Here is an 8,416-nt window from a genome sequence, read left to right as displayed (position 1 = left end):
CTTCTAATGAGCCCAGAAATTGTCTTTCCAATTTCTCTGCATGACCTTCATCTGGTTCAAATATAAAAGCATGTCGAGAGGATTAGTTCCCCTTAGGGGAAAATTTTCCAACTCAAGGGTTTGCATTTTCTTCAAGAAAGTGCCAATGAAGTCATGCAATGTTGTCATACCAACCATTTGCATATGCCATCCATGGATTAAAAAATTTAGCATAATTTTTCCTCTCCATTTAAGGGCCAATGGTTGGAATTTTGGAGAACTCTTCAATTCGCTACCATTTCATAATAATTAAAAATAAAGCATTATTAAGGAAGCTCCCAGCTGTAGATATAAAATTAAGGGACCTTACATCTACAGCTGTGAAAACAGACTCAAGTCATTATGCTCACAAAGTTTCTGAACTGAGACTTTTGCACAAAAATAGGACCCACGTGTGAAGCAGAATTTGTGAGGCTTGTGTTAAAAAATGAAGTTGAGATGTGTGGGTCTCTAAAAGTCCAGCACCCTTTTCCTCCCACCCCACCTATTGTGGAAAAAATCACCAACAAAATTCTCAACCCCCAAAATGAAGGTGTTACTTAATATTGAGGCAGATGCCCCAAGTGGAAGGTTTGCTTTTCTGTGAATTTCAAGTTCAGGGTCTGTCAATCAATATCAACCTCCAGTAATTAAGTACCTACTATGTGCCTGCCTCTAGGCAAGACATGGGGGACACAGTTAAGATAAACAGAACAATCTTGACTGGGAAAAAGAGTCTTTAGTGTAACAGGGGGGATGAATGCATATATTCAACTTCCAGATAAACTCGTTATGTGGGAACTCTTTTAGAAAGTCAGCAACGAGAGTAGGAGACAATACAATAGTCATGAGAAAAATAGTTGAAAAACTAGAAAGAACATCATCTCTGATCACAAAAGATGCATTCGGCACTTGTGGCCCCACTCCAAATTCTATGTTAGCTTCCAAGAAGAGCCAGAATCTGAGCCCACTGTTGGGAGACCCTAACTTTGAGGCTTTTCCTTTAATGGTAAAGCTTGGAAAATGGAGGCCTCCCCCCTCTGCTCCTTTTGACAGACAATGCCTTGTTAAATTGATTCCTGATTTAAAAGGAAGACTCTGAAGTGCTTCAATAATGAGACTGACATGTCAAACGGAGGGTGACTATACTTTTGAGATAAGAGCCCCGCTGTTAAATTTAGAAGCCAGCTGAAACTTTACTTCAGAAGAGGTTTGAATAATAATCGGCCCTCTTAAGTGAATGGGTTCGCTGTACTTTTCAGGAGATGAGAAAAGAATGAAATGAGAAGAACAACAAGTTTTCCTGCGACTATGTGGCTAGCTGGGATCAAGAATGGGAAGAACACAACAATGGTAGGTGGACTTGAAAGCTGTCAAAAGCTCCAGTCAGTTCATTATGGTAAACAGAGAAACAAGTTCATGATAGATTATTTTTTCCCCAGGAAAAAAAAAAAATCACAATCTGGTAGCAGTAGATGGTGCTATAGATCACATCCTCCAGGTTTTGAGTTCATCATTTCTTGTTAAGGTGGCTAGTGAGACACCAGACCTGTTGAGTTATCCTTAGCTTCCCTTTGTGCCCTTGCCCACAGGCTGGTTTGGAACTCAATCATGATCTCTTAGGACACGTTGGCTGCTGAAAGAAAGAGAGGGAGAGCGACACAGAGTGACACAAAGAAATACAGAAAGACAGGGACAGTGAAAGAGAGACACAGGTATAAAAAGTCAGAGAATAATATATTGCAAGAGCTGGGGAGGGTGTCACAAAGAAATAGAGATGAAAGAGATTTTCAGAAAAAGGAAAGATATGAGAGAGACAGATGAGAGAGAGAAACAAATGGAAAGAGAGAGAGACCAATGAGAAAGACAGATGAAAGAGGCAGGGCATTGTGATTTCTTGTAATATAAGAAATTATGTTAAATCAAATAGCAGAGTTAAGGCAAAATTGTGCTGCTAAATCAGATGTTCAAATGAGACAGTGAAGACACATGGTAGGGCTTATAATCATTTGTGGTGTTCCATTTTGTGAAATTTGGGTGGCTAGGTGGTGTAGTGGATAGAGGACTGGATTTGGAGTCGGGAAGAGCTGAGTTCAAATTCAGCCTCAGACACTTAAATAATGTTAACTGAGTTTGCCTTAGTTTTCTCATCTGTAAAATGAGTTGGAGAAGGCAATGGCAAACCATTCCAGTATCTTTGCCAAGAAAACCCCAAAGAGGGACACAACTGAAAAATAACTCAATAATTTTGTGAAGATTGAACCATCTGAGGAAACAGATTCACAGATCCAGATCTGGAAGAGATCTGAGAAGATACACAGTCCAAACCCTTTATCTTACAATTGAGGGAAACTGAGGCTCAGGGGAGGAGAAATGTCTTTCTAAAGTCACAAAGGGTATTAAATGGGAATTTGTACTTGTATCTCCTGGCTACAAATCTAGTGTTCTTTCCATTGACCTATGTAATAAAAATAAGGACCCAGTCTTTTAAAAAGGAATTTTATTGGAATCTCTGTGTCCATCTGGTTACACTTGCTTCTTTGACCACAACCTTGATTCATTTATTTGTAATATGGAGATGCCATTTGCAAAACCCAAATCCCAGGGATTTTTATAAATATGAGCTCTCCTTTCCCATCCCCATCTTGGGAGTTCCAAGGATTTTTTTCACTTTTATATTCTTCACATTTTTTTCCTTTCACTTAAATCTCTTTTAATTTAAACTTTTAACTTTCTCCACAATCCTTTTGGGATATATTTTCCCAGGTTTTTTTCCCCTGACTATGTTTCACTTTTCCTTAATCTAATTGGGCTATAAAATAGGTCTGGAGAATCTTCAAAGCTCCAGTGGAAGAGGGGTATTTTTATTTGATGATTCTTAGCCATTTTCTAGCCTAGATATTGCTCCCTTCCCCCGTGGTGAGGCTATGGGCACTTTGTGAGATGCCCAGGCTATTTTACATTGAAGGGGTAGGACTTGAAGCACTCTATCTTCTACTTTTACACAAGTCAAAACCCAGTGAATCACAGAATCTTCAAGTTAGAACCACCTTCAATTGTCATTTAGTTAAACCTGTACATCATCATCATCACTATCACCATCACCACCACCACCACTACCATCATCATAGCTAACATTTATATAATAATTTAACATTGTAAAATACTCTACAAGTATTGTCTTATATGACCCTTACACCAACTCTGAGGTGGGCAATATTACTGTGTCCATTTGACACATGAGGAAACTGAGGACCAGAAAAATTAAGTGATTCCGGGTCACAGAGCAAGTGCATGTCTGAGCAGAATTTGAAGTGAGGCATCCCTGACTCCAAGAACAACAATTTCTATCTGTCACACCAACCACCTACCTCTAACAAAAATATTTTCTACGTCAAACCCAAGCGGTTGCTGAGGCTATTCTAGAAGATTTCCTCTGAAAATTCCTCTTGAGGTCTAAAATCTTCTGTTTCCCACCTACAGCCATTATTGCCAGCTCTGACCTCTGGAGGTCAAGCAGAACAATTCTGATCCCTCTGCCAGGTGACAACCCTTCAGATACCTGAAGAGAGTGATCATCCTTCCAGTCCCCAAATCATTATTTTTCTGAAGCTAAACATCTGACTTCACTGATGTGAAGTCAAGAGCAAAAAATTCACTCAGCTTCCGCTGTTGAAAGTCATCTAAATGTTGAAATTGAAAAGCAAAGTTGAGGAGCTGTCCCTTTCCCCTTTTATTGCCCCCTCCATTCAAACACTTCAAACATTTCAAATTACAAATATGTAATAGTTCAATGATCTCAAAACATTTATCAAATCATATTTAATCAGTTTAATTTAACTGTAAATAAAGGTTAAGTAAGTAAGGGCTAGTAAGTAAGTACTGCAAGTAAGGGTTAAGCAAGCTGACCAAGTTCAAATAGCAAATAGATTTAAGATCCAAAAAAAGTCCCTTAGATTATTGGTGTGCACATGCATACAATTATCCACATATACGTGCACATATTATACATATCCATATATAGCCATATATTCTATGTGTATATGTGTGTATATATATATACACACATACATATTCATGTCTTTGATGCTACCTGATGTAATTTCCTCTTAGAAAGTAATCTACCAACATGTTTCATAAAGCAATGTGTATTAAAAATAAATAAACTTCCTATAATAAAAAAGAAACTAAGCAAAATTAATAATGAGAATAATAAAAACTTTGCATTTTATTAATGATCAGTTAGATGTAAAGCAATGATAATGGCTGGAATCTAAAGGAAGCTTTAGTTTACAAAGCATTTGGCAGGATTCATTTTGTGGCATCTGGATGGTACAGTAGACAGAGTATTGGTCTTAGAATCAGGAAGGTTCATCTTCCTAAGTTCAAATCTGAACTGAGATACTTCCTAGTTGTATCACCCTGGATAAGTCACTTCACCCTGCTTGCCTCAGTGTCCTCATCTTCATAATTAGCTGGAGAAGGAATTTGCAAACCACTCCAGTATCGTTCCCAAGAAAAATCCAAATGGAGTTTGGTCCTGAAGAATACTACATGACTGAATCAAACTGGGGCATCATTGTATTTCAATTTCAAAAACAAAACTCCAGTAATTATATTTTCATTTTACAGATGAGGAAACTGAGGTTCACAATAGCTAAATCATATGCCTATGCTTACACAGACTTAACTAAGTTTCAGAAGCTGGATTTGAACATGGAGCTCTTTTGAATCAAAAATCAATGCTTCCCACTCTCTACCCAAAGTTCCTCTTAAATTAAATAATTGGATGTCAATTGAGCCTTGGTGAAAGTATGGTCTGGATGATATAGTTGTTGCTGTTGCCACATTGGGGAAAAAGCAGATTCCCAATATTAGGCAAGTTGTCTAGATCTTGAGAGATAAGGAGAATGCAAAAAAAAAAAAAAAAAAAAAGAGTAGTTATTTTTTGCATGTTTTCAAGTTGGCCAAAGCTAACTTTAGACACATTGTCTAAGTGGATCCTACCACAACTATATAAGGTAGGCAGTAAAGGAATTATCGTCTCTGTGGATCAATGATGCTGAGACCAGAGAAGTTAAGGGATTTCCCCATCATCACACAGCTAAGAATTCTCAAAGATAGCATTTGAACCTATTTCTTCTATCTTTGGGTTTGGTTCCTTTTCCGCCCAACATCATTGCCTCTCAGTGATGAAAGATGTCTCCAATGCTTCTCTGACTTCAAGTCTGCCCTTTCCCTGTCTGCCTTCCCCCATTGTGAGAGTAATTGATGCACTGTGGCAATCTGGCATTTTGGTGGTCTTGAGAGCCTGCCTCTGTGTGAGAGGGAAGGCAGACAACCGGGCTTCTGATGAAAAGTAGAGAAGGCTTGCACCTAAAAGCTGTTGTAAGCCATTAACATTTGTAAATGTAAGCCATTTAGTTCTTCTAGAACAACTTACTGAAGAAGGAAATCTTTTGCAAATGATAATGGTAAAAAAGGGCTCAACTAGAGGGAACTTGTGAGACAGACAGGATTCCTCTATTTATCTGGGCTTGTTTAGTTATTTTCAGTTAATGTCCAACTCTCTATGACCCCATTTGGAGTTTTCATGACAGAAATTCTGGAGTGGCTTGCCATACCTTTTCCTATTCATTTTACAGATCAGGAAACTGAGGCAATTAGAGTTAAATGACTTGCCCAGCATCATATAGCTGGTATCTGAAGCCAGATTTTTATTTTAGTTTTCCTACACTCCAACTCCTGACACTTTATCCACTGTGCCACCCGGCTGGCCCATTTATCTGGGCTAGTCACCAGCAAACCAACTTATTTCATTATAGTGACGTTTGATGCTCTACATGATCATTTATTATTGTGGATCATTATGGCCATGGTAGCCCAATAAAATAGACTTTTGGGAATTCAATTTAAGAATCCCATCTAAGGGACACTGTTGTTGTAAATCCCATGTTCTTCCAATTCTTTGGCAAAGACATACACAGTGTATATTACTTTTGTAATTGAAGGTGGGGGGAGGTGTTGGATTTTCAAAATCAACCAAGGTCACTAATGTACAACATGTAAATGGTCTCCCATTTGTCAAAAGTCCTAGGGAAATCGGGAGATAATTGAAATGATAGATGAATAGATGAGACTCCAGGCTAATGGTCTGTATATCAATGAATCAAAGTCAGACTTATGAAGGGTGTGGGGAAATTGTTCCAATACTTCATCCATATCTGAAGTTCTGGAAACTTTGGGAAGTTCAATTGTAGGAGGAATAAAGAAGAAATTAAAGGAGAATCCAAAAATATTCCTCAACCTCGTTGATGATTTTTAGTGCACCCATTTGGAACTTCCCCTACTGAATTCTGGCAAGATTTATGATTCATGGCTGCCTTTTAATATTTACTTCACTTTTTTTTTCTTTTTCTGAGATAATTAATTCATCAATTTTCCCCACCTGGGCCCTTGATGTTCCTATTTTCTTTTCTCACCACCTTTCAAAAAGTTACTAGAATTTTTATGCAAGAAATAGATTATTATTCCAAAAGAGCTGAATATGAGGATTTTTTTTCCTATCTAATTTTAATGAATCTTCAGTGCTACCAAAACATATTATAATCTTTGTTTATTTGATTATAAGTTAAAATCATTAAAGAGTGCCATAAGGTCCTGGAGTACACTCACTTAGGACCTAGGTCTTGTCCAATGTCTCATAGGAGACATTAAAAAAAAAACAAAACAAAACAAAACCAAAAAAAAAAAAAAAAAAAAAAAAAACCCAACCAAACAAACAAACAAACAAAAAACTGGTTTTGGTAGTCTTGGGCCTGGTAGAACAAGACTCACTTTGTGCCCCCTTGGAAGCCTTCTAGATCTTTGCAGATGGCTTTCATGTTCACAGGTAATCTCTTTGATAGGCTATATTATCCAGCATTAATCGCCAAGCTCCTTTGCCATCCTACTCTTGCGTACTGTGGATTCTCCCATATTTGCTCACATCCTTGATAAATTTTAGTACTCAGAATGCAGCCCAAGATTCCAGGTGTGATCCCAGGTGGGACACGTGGCTAGGGTAGGATGTTCCTCATTCTAGATGGTGTATATAAACATATCAAGTCATAGAAACAGCCTCCCCCTCTACGGCAGCCTTTTCCAGAGTCACAACAAGAAGAACCTTGGGCTCCATAAAGCCAACATTCAGAGTGAAGTACTTGGAGTTTTCAACCTAGTTCCTCATTTCCATCCTCACTGGCAAAGTTTTGAAAGCAGCCAAGCCCTTGAGGGTTTGCTTTCTGTTTCCCCACCACTTATCGGCAATAACATATGGTCCAAAATGTTCAGCTTTGAGCAAGAAATGCTCATGTTCACACATTGTATAAACTCTGGCAGTCTGAATATAGGCCGTGCTCGGTTCCCAGATCTGTCTTGTACAAAACTTGAATGTGGTCTACAATCACATTTGGCTTTTCTCTGCCCTTCCTTTAGCCTCTCTTGGGAAGCAGCAAGTTTGAGGCATTGAATAAGGCAGTCCCATGAGTCTATCTCTGTCCTTTATTATGTTTCTGTCTCTGTGTCTGTGTATCTCTGAGTTTATCTCTATGTCTCTGTGTCTGTCTTTCTCTTTTTGTCTATGTCCATCGCTCCGTGCCTGATTGTCTTTGTGTTTATACCTGCCCATCTGTTTCTGTGTCTGTCTGTCTGTCTGTCTCTGTGTCTTGTTTCTGTGTTTGTCTCTATTTCTTGTTTCTGGATCTGTCTTTGGGTCTCCATCTCTCTCTTGTTTCTGTTTCCATTTCTATGTCTTTCTGTGTGTGTGTGTGTGTGTGTATGCATGTGTGTGTGTCTGTCTATCTGTGTCTTGTCTCTGAATCTATCTCTGTCTGTGTCTTGTCTCTGTTTCTGTTTGTCTCTGTGCCTTGTTTCTGGGTCTCTCTATCTCTGTGTCTGTCTCCATTTGTATCTTGTTTATCTGTCTCTGTTTCTCTGTGTGTTCCATCTGTCTGTCTCTTCGTCTGAATAGCTGTCTCTATTTTTTTTTTCTGTGTCTGTCTGTCTCTGTGTCTCCATCTGTGTCTTGTTTCTATTACTGTCTATCTGTGTCTTTCTCTGTGTGTGTCTCTATCTGTCTGTGTCTTGTCTGTGTCTGTCTGTCTCTGTTTCTGGGTCTGTCTGTCTCTGAGTCTCCATCTGTATTTTGTTTCTGTTTCTTTCTGTGTGTCTATCTATCTGTCTGTCTATGTCTATCTGTGTCTATGTCTATGTCTGTCTCTGATTCTTGATTCTGTCTGTCTCTGAGTCTCCCTCTATGTTTTGTTTCTGTTTCTGTCTCTGTGTCTTTGTGTATGTGTGTGTCTATGTCTATGTCTGTGTCTATCTGTCTGTCTCTGTCTCAGAATCTCCCTCTGTG

This window comes from Sminthopsis crassicaudata, chromosome 3 (genome assembly GCF_048593235.1).
Source record: "Sminthopsis crassicaudata isolate SCR6 chromosome 3, ASM4859323v1, whole genome shotgun sequence".
NCBI lineage: Eukaryota > Metazoa > Chordata > Mammalia > Dasyuromorphia > Dasyuridae > Sminthopsis > Sminthopsis crassicaudata.
Note: the sequence above shows the minus strand (reverse complement) of the source record.